The 14,748-nt window shown below is 35.5% G+C and overlaps 1 protein-coding gene across 3 annotated transcripts in view; it reads right to left on the bottom strand.

Annotated features, from left to right (window-relative positions):
- The window catches only part of LOC143196236 (ephrin-A4), an 808,497-nt gene that overhangs the window by 373,258 nt on the left and 420,491 nt on the right, over positions 1-14,748 (bottom strand). For all 3 annotated transcript variants that reach the window (XM_076403895.1, XM_076403896.1, XM_076403897.1), the window contains one exon: positions 6,763-6,822. The gene's annotated coding sequence lies outside the window, so the exon portion shown is untranslated. The remainder of the gene's footprint in view (positions 1-6,762; positions 6,823-14,748) is intronic.

The following is a 14,748-nucleotide window of genomic DNA, read 5'->3' as shown; positions in this document are numbered from 1 at the left end:
CCTTTGCTTCAAAATAGGACTCAGTTTCGGCGATCGCCTCTTCATTCGACGGAAATTTCTTCCCAGCGAGCATTTTTTGAGATCTGAAAACAGGAAATAAGTCGTTGGGGACCAAATCTGAAGAATACGGTGGATGAGGAAGCCATTCGAAGCCCAATTTATCGATCTTTTGCCATAGTTTTCACTGATTCGTGAAACGGTGCTCTGTTGCTGTGCATGCTTGATGAAGCAGCCCTTTCTTTTTTTCAAATACGGCCGTTTTCGGCGATTTCGTCCTTCAAACGGCCCAATTACTATGTAATAGTCGCTGTTGATGGTTCTTCCATTTTCAAGGTAGTCAATGAAAATTCATAGGCATTCCAAAATACAGACGCCATAAACTTGCTAGCCGACATTGTCGTAATTGGGCCGTTTGAAGGACGAAATCGCCGAAAACGGCCGTATTTGAAAAAAAGAAAGGGCTGCTTCATCAAGCATGCACAGCAACAGAGCACCGTTTCACGAATCAGTGAAAACGATGGCAAAAAATCGATAAATTGGGCTTCGAATGGCTTCCTCATCCACCGTATTCTTCAGATTTGGTCCCCAACGACTTATTTCCTGTTTTCAGATCTCAAAAAATGCTCGCTGGAGCGGGATTATCTCGTTCAGTCCACTCGGATAACTCTCGATTGGACTTTGGAGTGAAATGTTGGAGCCATCTTTCATCTATTGATGTTTACTGTCCAACAGTTGTATTGCTTCGACGTTAGTATGATTTAATAATCTTCTTTCGTGTTTCAAGGCGAAATCTTGGATAACTTCGTATATCCATTTGATTTCCAGGTCATCGTGCAGTTCTTCGTTGGTTACGTAGCGATAAGCATTTGTAAAGTCCAAATTGGCTTTATAATTGTATTATAGATCAACCTCTTTGATTTTAGATCAAGTTGAGAGTATCTTCCGACTAACCAGTATAGTTGTTTTATTTTGGTTCTAATGTGTTTTGCTTTTTGTCTAACGTGATGTTTCCAATTTAATCTGCCGTCAAGATGGATTCCCAGGTATTTAGCTAATTCTGCTTGAGGAATCTATATCTTTTGTCATAATAATTGTGTCTTCAGCAAAGGTTCCAAGTAGTGTTTCTTTTGTTGTTGGAATGTCAGCAGTGTAGAGCAGATATAGGAGAGGCAGATATATCCTAGACGCCAGATTGTAGAACTCCAGCTGAAATAGCTTTAAATGTCGAGAACGCCATATCGTGTGATACTCTGAATTTTCTTCCTAAATTATATGACTCCAGCATGACATGCAGAGACATGCAGGAATATGGCAGGGCAATATTTCTTTTCCTCAAACGCTTTTTTAATAGCCGCAGTTACTCCGCGCTCTTGATCGATTGTTGAATGGTAATTTCGAAAACCAAACTGGAAATCTGGTATTATTACAAAATTTTTAAGACGTTTAAATATTAGTTTCTCAAATAGCTTTGATATTACAGGTAGTAGCGAAATAGGCCAACAAGATTCGGCTTGTTGTGCAGGTTTGTCAGGTACATTTGTAAGTATCTACCAAATATACCACGACATATTCCAGATAGAAGCACCAGGGACTGAAATTAATAAAGCCCTACAATAAAAAAAAACAATGTAATTGAAAGCGGTATTATTTAAAGTTCCCTTAACAAATATACGAATCCATATTGCCACCCCACGCTATACATTGTGCCTGAATATAGCGGTTCTTTCGCTCACAGAAATTGATATTTTATAATTTATGACTAATTATATGAGAATAAATTTTCCGCTTAAAGGGTGAAGAAGAATGGTTAACCCGCCTTTCTTGCTGCGAAACTCGAAAGGACCGTGTGGGGTGAAAATGAGGGCCGAGGTCACGAATAATTAATAATAAAAAAACCGATGATTCGGCAAAAATCGCTTCGGGTATTGTGCGCCGAAATACCCTTTCTTCGGGGGTTTTTTCCGATGAAATTTATTAAATTTTTCGGTTGTTGTCCCTATAGGAACCGCACCGCAGGCGTTTTCGTTTTTTTTTTGTCATTGTGTCAGAACGGGCCCCGTCGTTTGAGAAAATGGCTGAAATGGCTGAAAAAAAATCGCGTATCAAACTTCCTCTTCTAGAATCACTATCAAAATACATTTTTTTTAAATTTTAAACTTTTGATGTTTTGTTATCATTAGATTTCAGTGTTCAAACATTTTTTTTTTATTACTCTTCGTGAGTCCACAATCTGTCCTATTGGCAATAAGTATTTCTTCTGTCTATATAATATATACATGGCATGTAGAAAATCACTTCATTAAGCAATCTTCTGTATAAAATATTATCTTAATTAATTAGTCTTATTCTAATTCTTATTCTAAAGTCTATATATGTCCAGTAATCAGATCAGGTGGTGTTAAACGTTTTAGTCTACGCACTTCACTATCACGTCGCATATTTAGCTGATTAGCGAGTACATTGGGATGCACTGACACTCTTTCGAAGTACTTTACACAAACACGTTGAATTACACTCGTTATAGGTTCTAGAGGAATATCGCGTTGTATCACTTTATTTGAAGTATAGTACGGAGCTTCAACAATGGCATGCAACACCTTATTTTGGAACCGTTGAATGATGGATATATTAGATTTGCTAGCGGTACCCCATAGTTGAATTCCATATGTCCAAATGGGCTTGAGATAGACTCATACAGCAATACCTTGTTATCTAATGATAACTTGGATTTGCGCCCAATGAGCCAATACATTTGATATAATTTTAGTCCCAGTTGTTTCCGTTTAGAGAGTATGTGCTTCTTCCAGGTTAGGCGTCGATCTAAATGCATACCAAGATATTTAACATGCTCTGCTTGGGGGAGTTGACGATGATTGATATTCACTGGTGGACATGTTCTTCTACGCAGGGTAAACGTTATATGCGTAGATTTTGATTCATTGGCTTTAATGCGCCATGTCTTCAACCATAATTGTACTTGCTCCAGGTGGGTTTTTAGGTTTATTGATGCTGTGACTGGATCTTCATGGGATGCTAAGATTGCTGTATCGTCTGCATATGTTGCCACAGTAGTTATTTTTGTGGTGGGCAGATCAGCCGTATACAGAAGATACAGTACTGGACCCAGTACACTACTTTGCGGAACTCCTGAATATATGGGATTTAATTCGGTATGTTCATCGCCTTGATTTACAATAAAATGTCTGTCAGTGAGATACGATTTTAGTAGCTGATAGTCCGGATGAGGGAGAAGTTTCTTTAGTTTAACCTGCAAGCCCGTATACCATACTTTGTCAAAAGCCTGAGATATGTCTAGGAAAGCAGCCGAACAATATCTTTTGGCATTTAGTTCAAACATGACTTTTAAATCATATTTCAAGTCCAGCTATTAATAACACCAGGTGTGTACAAAAACAGTAGCTTTTTTATTCGAATACAGTGTTTCTGATTAGGATAGTCCGCTGCCGACAAAAATATTGATATTCCGATATTATCAATGCTTTAAAAAATATATATCTGATATATCGAAGATAAAAATCGATAATTTTTTCGACAACGGGGAAAAATTTCGACATTTTACAGAAGAATATCGACAATTTTAAGAAAAACTAAAAATATTGATATATCAGTCTAAAGCAATATTCTGTAAACATTTTAAAAACTTATACCTAAAACTAAGTACTTAAACTTAATTGAAAATTTTATTGGTTTTTTTAACGAATAATTAAAAGGTTTTTTTTAATGCTTAAAAATATCTTTAATTTATTTGAAAAAAATATCGAAAAATACAAAGATAAATAAAACAAAAATATGGATATTTTTTCGGCGTCCCTATTTATCACTCCTGTAAATAGCCGACTTGGTGGCGCAGTGGTAAAGGCGGCAGGACGATCCTCCTACTATTGAGATCATCGCGGGCTCGAATCCTGCTGGGACATGTTCGTAAACTTTATGTTTGTGATTGTTTAATATTTGTGATTGTTCCAGACTATAGTGTAAAATCCGACAAGGAAAATTATGCCTATCACGCAAGTAACCAGGCTGGGTAAGACCTGATGTCTTCCAGGATGATTTCTAAAGTTGATTACTCGCTAGTCGGTAGGCTTAGTGCTAAGAACCGTGGTTCGGAGCCCACGTTAAGCTGTAGGTCCAGTCACCAAAAAATCCAAGAGATTGACGTAACTAAAATAAATAAAACTCTACTCTATTTTACAATTATAAAAATTTTGAGTATGCAATAACTAACAATAATTTTTTTCAAAAACACTTTATATTGACATAAGGAATGCTAATTAGTTAAATTACTAGGTGTGTGTATTTTGATATGTATTTATTTAGTCTATTCAGACACTAATCATGGAACGTTCAAAATTGTATTTTCGACATTATTACTTATTTTTCATTAGTACTATTCTTGGGTTTAAATAAATCTGCTATCGATGCTTATCTAACACTTATAAAGTGTTAACGATGCTGCTCCATCATGCCCTAATTGGCATTTTAGTTTCAACGAATCGATTGCGCTGATTTTGATGGCCCAGGATGGCCTTGATTACTAAAAATATAAAAACAATGAGTTGCAAAACTTATTTAAAAAACACTAGCTCATGCTCCGAAAGAGCTTTCAAGCAGCTTAGCCGTTGAAGAATTAATTGTTTCCGGACTTTTACGTACGATGGAAAAGAAGATTGAAGAGAAAATTATCTACGAACTACCACACGAATTGAATGAAAATATAATTTCAAACTATAAGGTGCTGAAAGCTACAACAATTTACTCGCAAAAATCATGAGTAAGTCAAGAAGAGCCATCCACAATGACATCGGAGCGGAATATTCATGGTAATAAAGTCCTGCTGCATATAATAAGTCAATTGAAAAGTTTCCGGCCTGGCACATAGATGGCGCTACTACAATTAATTCGATATGTTTTTAGTTAGCAGTAACCCTCAAAAGATGCGAGTATAAATTTGACAGCTCTCGGATCATTAGTTTGTGAATTATAGCATTTTGAGTGAAGCAACTATTGTTATTGGAGAGGTGATGGTGATCGCCAAAACTGAGGTCTATTTTGAAACAAAGAACAAATCGTTCTACAAAAATGATATTGAAAAGTTGGAGGATCGCTATCAGCAGTTTATCAACCTTGAAAGGAATTATGTTGAATAAAAAAAAATAATTTTGCAGAAAAAAATGTGTTTTACTATGGTAGGCCGGGGACTTTTGAATTGACCTGTTATGTTAGGATCGGCAAGGTGCTAGTGTATTACGAGCTGCTAAAACCGAATGAAGCTATAACTACATGTGCCTACCGATATCAATTGACCAAATTGAATGACGTATTGTTACAAAAAAAACAGCAATAGCAAGTAACATAAGCAAAGTTATCTTCTTGCTTGACAACGCTTGTCGACAAGTCAAAGGAGTTGTAAATACCACCAGACATAGCAACAAGACATGGATGTCTTGGCTGGCACACTGTTCCAAAATGCTGAAAAAGCACGAATATAGGTCGACGATTGAATGAATGTCAGCCCAACATCGTTCTTTTGACAAGAACCAATGTAAAAGTGATCAGAATACATGCAAGACCATAATATTCTTAAATACTTTTTAATTTCAAATATCTTGAAGTAGTTACGTCTAAAAAATATCAAAAGAACATTTTACTAGAAATATTTCTCCATAAGCATTACTTGAACAAATTTTATTCAGGATGTTCTAATATATCTAGATGTAGCAGGTCACCAAACATATATTTCTCGGAAACAAAATATGTGTCAGTTATCCGTATTATATATTCAGTATAACGGTTCCCGCGTTTATACGGTAGATTTTTAGGAGTTTTTATTGTTTCTTTAATGTTTTAGTATTCATGATATCTCTATTTATCTAGAACGAGTCAATAAACAGGCACATAAATATTGTCTTGAAGTTATTTCCATATTATATGATACTCCCAGGTCCGCTGAAGTGATTATTTACAAAAAAAAATATGTTTATATACTTGTACGCAGGGGAAGTAACAATAGAAATGTAGCAGTTATAAACCAACTCAATATATCGATCGCAATGGAAAGGTTTCACGGGATTTTCACGGAATTTTAATGTCGCATAGCGTACTAGGATTCTAAGAAACTATCTCCCATAAAACTGTATTACCTACGTAGACTGCAAGCATGGAAACCTGGTTTTTAAGTTGCAGCTCAAGATAGATGGCGAAACGAAGAAGTTTCAACATTTTATAAATTAATAATCAGTCGTATAACCAAATATCATTGATTTATATTTAAGAAGATGCATATCTTAAAAATGCAAGGTATCAATGTAAATAATTGTTAAACAGTCTAAAATATCAGTTAAATAAAATATTTTTAACAAAAAAAAAATGAACCGATTTAAAAAAAAAGAGCTTACTAAACATTAAAAAATAATCAACCTTAGATTTTTAACAGACACAAAAAAAACATTTCAAAATAAAACGAGTACATAATAATCGTTGTAATAACTCAATAAACCCATACTCAATAAAACCAATACAAAACCCTTATTTCACCTATGTAATATATATATATATATATATATATATATATATATATATATATATATATATGCAGCCGAACATCTTCCTTTTTCGAAGTCGGTTAAATACACAAAACGTTGTCTAATTTTTCTGTATAATGTGTACTGTTTTATAATTAGCTCATATTTATTCGTAATATATGTGAAAGCCAAAGTCAAATAACAACAGACACCTACCTACCTGGACATATATCCACTGGAAGGCTCCGAGTCCATTGGTAATAAACGACTAATCAGACACCTGAAAAAGAAAACGAGATTTGGTTATCCAAATTAGTTATCCACCGTTTCGGGGTCGGGGTACTTATAAATAAAAAAAGCGAACGTCGCAATGTATCTCGTCGATAATTTAATAAACACCTGAAAGAAGAAGAGAATGTGGGCGCATTGATAAGCCACCCAGCAAGATCGAAAGCAATAAAACGTCGAAAATTACGTCCAGGGATTAAGGCCTCGGCCTGGTTATTGTGGACGAGGCCTTCCCAGACGGTGTGAACACGCCCTAACGTAGCTAAATCATCGTAATACGACGTTTAGTGTCCGGTCCGAAACGCGGCCGCTACGGCGCGCGCGCTCTCTCTCGCTCTCGCGAGTTCCTACTCTGTTTATGGCCCCACATTCTTTCCGGCCGAAGGGAACCCGGGGCGCTATTGTTTTCGGACTCCACTTCTTCGGAGAATAACGACGATGTACCGGGTGTATAAGATGACGGTTTTTTCTTTTTCGAAAAGAACGTACGTCTTAGATTGTGCTGATAAATGAATAATCGAGCATTTTTAATGAACCCGGTGCAAATGATGCACAAAATATTGAGAATTTAGAAGGGTATTTTAAATGGGTGCATGCCATACAGTGGTTTACCATCTTAATGTGCCGCTAGGTGGTCGAGGTATAAATTTGGTAGCAAAGCTGAAATTTGACACTTTCTGACACATTTTCAAATCAGTTTTCAAAATTCGCCTTAATCTACGTGCATAAATGTGTAACTGGGAACCACGTCTCCGAAGTGATGTTTCTGGAGACTCTGCAACACTATCGCGCACTAGAGCCACCTTTTCAGCGTTACGAGACGTCCGTTGTCTTCCAGAACGAGGCCTGAACGATAACTTGTGGTTTTGTGAGGGACTGAACGATTAGGATATTTTAACGCAATTTCCACTGAGTGACAATAATGGAACGATTATCTTCAATAAATAATGTTACTATTTCTGATCGCTCTTTCGGCGCATATTTAACCATGATGAAATTTCGATGTCTACACAACGAAATGGTTACAGCAAAACTGAGTTAAACGCACATAACCAAGATGGTGCGCAAACAAAATGGTAGCGGTTGTTGTAGCCCACCTGTTACTAGATTGTTACTAAATAAGTTTGCGGCACTATTTTTCTTAAAATGACTTTATTTTTCAATATAAGAACTCAGCATTTCTTTCAACTAAACGTCATGGAAAGCTAAACTTGACAAATAAACTGGATATTGGAACAATTCAAACTTTAATATACTGTTTTTGGAGGTTGTTTTTGAGGCCTTGAAATTCCACAACCTAGCTCTTTTCAGCCTCTTGCTTTAATTCAAAAATATTATTATAATTGATCATTTACTATAGAGACTAAGTAAGAACAGATTGGTTTTCCTGGATTTCCTAGTTTCTAAGTTACTGTAAAAACAGTTGATAGATTAACAGGCAACTATTAGTAACAATGTATTAATAAAAATATAAATGATAAATGATCACCTATTAATGTTAACAAAACCTGCGTCATCGATTTTAAAACCCTATATTTTTCCTCTTTGTATTTCCTAGCGCTAGCGCTTGGATAATGAAGATATTTTCATTAAAAACTGTTGTCAAAACAATATATCAAGTGTCACAACTAATTAAACGAGCTATGATGTTAGTAAAACGCTGAAAGGACCACAGTCCATTTTTAATTCTAAAAAGCTCAATTAACGGAAATTGTTACGATTTCTTAAACAAGCCGAACCATTAAGAGAAAAAAATTAAAGTAATGTACTCTCCGGGGGGAATTCGTCTCATTTAGACATCGTGCATCATTAGAGACGAGATCTAAGGAGGAAACAAATATAATTTCACGTAGTTAAGTTCCCATGTAAATTAGACCGTTGATATGATCAATGGTTTGCACTTTTTGTTGAACTTTAGTAAATGGCTTGACACACGGAATGATTTTTTTTTCGGCTAAATAATTAAGTAGTTAATTAAGAAGAATGATATTTCGTAGAAAATAGTATTAGGTTTATAAATATCATTCATTTTTGTAGATAGACATTGTTAAAGTCACTGTTGGTATTTCTTATATAACATTTAGCTTTTGTTTAATATAACAGGTCATTTGAAAAGTCCCCGGCCTGACACATAGATGGCACTACTAGAATTAAATCCATGTTTTTTTTGTTGTTTGTTTCCTAACCTTCAATAGATGCGTATATAAATTTGACAGCTGTTGGATTATTAGTTTGTGAATTACAGTATTTTGAGTGAAGCAACTTTTGTTATTGTGAAAAAATAGATAAAAAGGGTTTCGCGTGATGACAAAATATAGCTTTTAGAAGGGAAAAAATACAGTTGAAGCAAAAACTTGGCTTGATGCCGAGTTTCCAGTCACTACCCCAGGAAAATCAACCATAAAGGATTAGTATGCTAAGTTTAGACGTGGTAAAATGAGCACCGAAGACGATGAACGCAATGGACGCCCAAAAGAGGTTGTTACCGACAAAAACATTAACAAAATCCACAAAATGATTTTGAATGACCGTAAATTGAAATTGAATGAAATAGCAGACACTATAAAGATATCAACTAAACGTGTACATCATATCATTCATGAATATTTGGGTATCAGAAAGCTCTGTGCAAAGTAGGTGTGCACTTTTGACCAAAAACAATGACGAGTTGATGATTCGGAGCAGTGTTTGAAGATGATCAAGCATAATAAACCCGAGTTTTTGCATCGATATGTAGCAATGGATGAAACAGGGCACCAAACAGGACTTTTCAATTGACCTGTTTTCGACCGACCTGTATATATATCTGCGTTTGGAGAGATGGTCTAATGTTACTTCTCTGTTAGTGCCGCAGGACGAATATTTTTCACTAAATCTCAACACAGTTGGTGAGGGACCACCACATATCCAAATCATTTTAGTTCGTGTCTTTGAATTTGTATACTCCACTAGATATTGATCACTAATTCGACATCCCAAAGAAACATGTAGAATTTTTATTAAATATCACATTTGGAAGGCATCAAGCTTACAGATGTCAGGCTGGAACAGTGCTCAAGTCTCTTATGCATATAAAGAGATTGACAGGACAAGATGGCAGATAAGTATTCGAAAGAGGCGGACTTTAGTCTTGATTGTAATATTTCCTCTCTTCCACCAGTACAGATTGAGTAATTATTGTCAGCTTATTACTTCAACGGCAGTTGCCACTTTCTTGTTTTACACATGTATTACTAATCTCAACTAACTGATCTTCTACACTAGCTCTAACTGGAATCCGTTAAGATTTACAATAGCAGGCATTCCGTCAGATATAATACTATATTCCTCGTTAATTATCAAGCCGCATGGTCTGCAACTATATTATGAAGAGTGCTACAATCCTCAACATCTGTATCAGTGAATATAGGACTGTTATCGGCGAACATCACATATAAAATAGCCTTAAGGATTAGCAGCACCTAGGAAAGCAAACGAATTATTCGCAGCAATTAATACTACAAATTGTAATCATTCAGTGCGTGAACCCTCTTACAGGCCCATCAACATTAATAAAGTGCCAGACCCATTCGACTTTTTTCGAAAGGCATCTCATCAAATCAAATACAAATCGAGAGCTTGTGCGAACTATCATCTGACCACACTCCAATATTATTAACTCTAGACGCGAAAGTTCTGAAAAACAATAAAGAAGCCCAACAAATTTACTAACTGGGACAAGTTTAGACTTATAATTCAGGAACAAATCAGTTTAAACAAAATACTCAAAAGTATAGACCATCTCGAGCTGAAAAATCGAAATATAATTCAACAAATTGGGTCTGATGCAAAAGAAGCTACTCCGACATCAAAAGCGAAATTAGAATATGAGGTAAATTACTCTTTTGAAATTAGGAAATTGATAAAGTGATGACGAGCTAGAAGAGTGTGTCACAGAACCAGAAATGCTGTAGACAAAACAACATTTAATAGAATCAGTAATCAGACAAATAAAGAGATTCTAAGAAGGCTCCTGGAATTTCTAATATTTCACCTGGGTTACTAAAAGAGCTGCCATACCTTTTTCCTTCTGATTACTACTTGTTGAGACTATTACATATGAGACTTGGCGTATCTAAGAGCTTCACCCGATCGATTTCGAGATGAAATCCGGTAAGTACCGGAAAGATATGAAAGTAGCGGATATCGATAGACAATACACTGAATAAAATACATTGTACCGGTTCTTCACAATAAATCTTCAAGCTGTAGTGACCTTGAGGCATGTCGACTTTTACATCGTGGAATAATCTCTACAAAATACCCAGAAATATAATCACATATGTTGAACACGAGCGGGGTGCTAGCAGCGCCAAATATGAAATGATAATTATTATCTGGCAACCCCGAGACGTTTATCTGGGATGTTATTGAAGGGTATTTCCCATCCAGTATCTTACCACCGTTCACTTTAGACGTGCCACCATCGTCTGCCCAAGCGTCGTCACCAGGTAACACCGCTGCCATCCGTTTTATCTATTTTGTAATTTCACCTTTTTTATAAAACTTGAAAAAATAACCGTAACGTGATGTAAACACCACCGTTTCATTTCGCTTTACCTCCATTCATCGCAACGTATAGACCTAATATTCGAAAGGCATACATAATACGAACTACCAGTATATTTTAAAAACCGCTTCCGAAAAAAAGAATTATTTCACTGTTATTATTATTGTGGTTTCGACTTTTCTACGAGAGATGCAATTCATGAATTTTCTGAATTTATATATATTACAGCGTTTGTAATATATATATAAATTATTTCATTAATATAAAAGAAACATTAAAAAAACATTATAATTAAGTACCAGTCCTAATACTTGTTAAAAACCTATAAAACTAATTTTAAAAAAGATTTACATGGTAACTACAAGTCGAAAGCGTTGTCAGAACTAATTTGATGCGGATTTCTTCAAGCGGAAACCCGATCGAAACCGAACCGTCGCCGCCGACCAGTCCTGGTCGAAAGACGATCTTCTCGCGTTAGAACCCTGAAAAAATCAAAAGGAACTGTCCAAATAGGCGCGGAACGAGCGTAGCACATATATACCGGGCGACGACGAAAATACGTACGGCCCTTTTTTTAATTGTTAAAGACTCGAATAACGCCAAGTCTCTCGGCGCAAAAAAAAAACAACAAACTGGTACCCAAAACCACGGGAGCCCGCTATCGAATTACCGGCTTCAGATTGTTTACAAGCGAGGCCGGTCTACCGACGATGTGTCGTAACCTGGAATTCTTTCCACCCCGACACACCTGTCAGTGGGTATCGCGTCAAACTCGGGGCACCTTATGGCGGTATTGTTTTCGGAATATAATACCAGCGCAGCCTAGCTGCAGCGGCAGCAATTAATTTTCGTTGCACGGCGCTGACGAGGTGTGAGAAACGGATCGACGCCTGCTGGGACCGTTCCCCCAGGTCCCAGAACGGTCGCCCTCCCTCTCTCTCTGTTTCCTTCGGTCGCTCTCGCTCGCTCCTTTCCTTTCGCGCTCCGTTCGGCATAATCTTAGTTAGGGATTTCAATGTTTTTAACTTGTAGTATGTGTGTATGTGTGAAGAGCGAACGAGGGAGAGAGAGAGAGAGAGAGAAGGAGACGGAGAAAGAGAGCTTGCCGGGTCAAAATGCAGTTGCTTCCTCTGTAGGTAATAATGGAGTGTCTGCATTTTGTGATTGATAAATGATAATGCTTTTAAATGTTGGCGGATCCTGTGCGATGCCTAAATCATACGGTTTCCTCCTTAGTTCACGTCTGCAGATGCCTGGGTTTTGTTTCGGGGGTGTCTAATATGCCCCGATTAGAAAACAATTACATTAGAGCTGAAAATTTCATTTTAATGACTCCAAGCTCGTTAAATAGTTAACGCCGTAACTTAACTTAATTAATTTCCAAGTCATTTTCCTACATATCATTATTTTACAATATGATTCATAGTAGGGGTGTTGTATATCGTTTTCGATATTTTAAAAAAGATATCGACATATCGGAGAAAAAAATATCGATATATTTTTGCAAAAACTAAAAAAAAATCCACATATCGGAGAAAAAAATATCGATATATTTTTTGAAAAAACTAAAAAAAAATCGACATATCGGAGAAAAAAATATCGATATATTTTTTGCAAAAACTAAAAAAAAATATCGATATTTAAAAAAAATAATAGAAATAGTCAAATATTACCATAAAAACATTTTTTTTTCTAAATATTATAAAAAGTAGTGATATTTTTGTTGGACCTTTAAAATTAAGTTAAACCAAAGTTCACCAAACATTTAAAATTAAGTACCAGTTCAAAGGTTTATTAAAAATTATATTCAATTTATTTTGAAATCGGTCAAATAATATCGGTCAAATATACCGATAAATATTTTCAGAAAATATCGATATGTATGGATATATCGCTATTCTTTCTGCACCCCTAGGTCATAGAGAAAAACTGATTTATATAATAGATGGCGAGAAAAATTAGAAAACAATAATTTTTTAACAATATATAGAATTCATGAATATATTATTATATGATATCCGTTATATAACATAACTATCCTGACATGTATATCACTTCAGTAAGTGATCTGCTGTACAACTTATAATATAAACTTTATTCCAGATACTATTCTAACTTATTTTAAAGTCTATCCCAACTTATTCTAAGAACTATTCTAGCTTATTATCTTATTAGCTTATCTGTTTATTAATCAGTTCGTATGGTAGTTTGCGCTTGAGCCTACGTACTTCACTGTCATCGCGCATATTTAACTGTTTGGCGAGTGCATTAGGATACACTAATAGTCTTTCGGAGTATTTCGCACTAAAACTCCGAATCACACTCGTTATAGGTTCTATGGGGATATCGCTCTGAATCAGTTTCTTGGACTCGGAATACTTTATTCTGGATCCTCCGGACGATATCTATGTTAGATTTGCTAGTAGTACCCCACAGTTCAATACCATGGGTCCAAATGGGCCTAAGTATTGACTTATACAGAAAAACCTTGTTAGTAACCGCTGTATCGTCAGCATATGTTGCAACGGTAGTGTTTCTTGCCCGGAGGAACACCCTAATAAATTGGGTAAATAAATGCAGCGGAGCGATATTTTTTATCGTTTAAGTTTTTGTTAATTTGGTTGACTGTTCTATGTATTTGTTCTTTTGTTCCGTGTTTATTACGGAAGACAAATTGATGGTCTGGAATAATATTTCTCTCCTCTGCGATTATTTAATGTAGTAAGTCTTTTAATGTATAATTTTTCGAATGGTTTAAGAGTTCACAGGTAACAAGCAGGCTTAGAGGAAGTTAAGATGACTTCTTCTGATTTTTTCCCAGGTTTAAGAATCACGGCGTTAAATATGAATGTTACTAATTTAAAGCACTTCCCTGACAGCTCTTTTAAGATCCTTACAGTTATTAGGTCAATACCAGGAGCTCTTTTAGAATTGATTTCTTTATGTATCGTTTGTTTTACTTCCTTAACAGTAAATATCTCATATGGTAGATCCATTTGAAACGGAGTGTTAATGAAGTCAACTATGTTATTTTATTCTGTTGCGGATATTTCAGACGGGTACGGATTAAATACTCTTTTTAAATGTTTAAAGAAAACTTCCTAAATAAAGTTTTTATTATTCCTAGCCAAGGTATTTTTGTCAATTTTAATGGGTGGATTATGTTGTTGAGGACTTTTTTGTTACTTATAGTTTTGAATTCCTTCATTTTGTTCCTTAAGTTATAATATAAATGATATCCCTGTTTAAGTCGTATTCTAATGTAAACAAAAACATATAATATGAATACTAGTCATCACTCCTTGAACGAACATTTTCGTTGTAAGTATTTTACTGTATTCATCGAAGGCATAGCATGACGGCCTTGAT

The sequence above is a fragment of the Rhynchophorus ferrugineus genome, unplaced genomic scaffold, assembly GCF_030347505.1.
Source record: "Rhynchophorus ferrugineus isolate W39M unplaced genomic scaffold, kcgeb_rfMv2 rfM4, whole genome shotgun sequence".
Lineage (NCBI taxonomy): Eukaryota > Metazoa > Arthropoda > Insecta > Coleoptera > Curculionidae > Rhynchophorus > Rhynchophorus ferrugineus.
The sequence above is the reverse complement of the archived record's forward strand: the minus strand, read 5'-3'. Positions and strand labels throughout refer to the sequence as shown.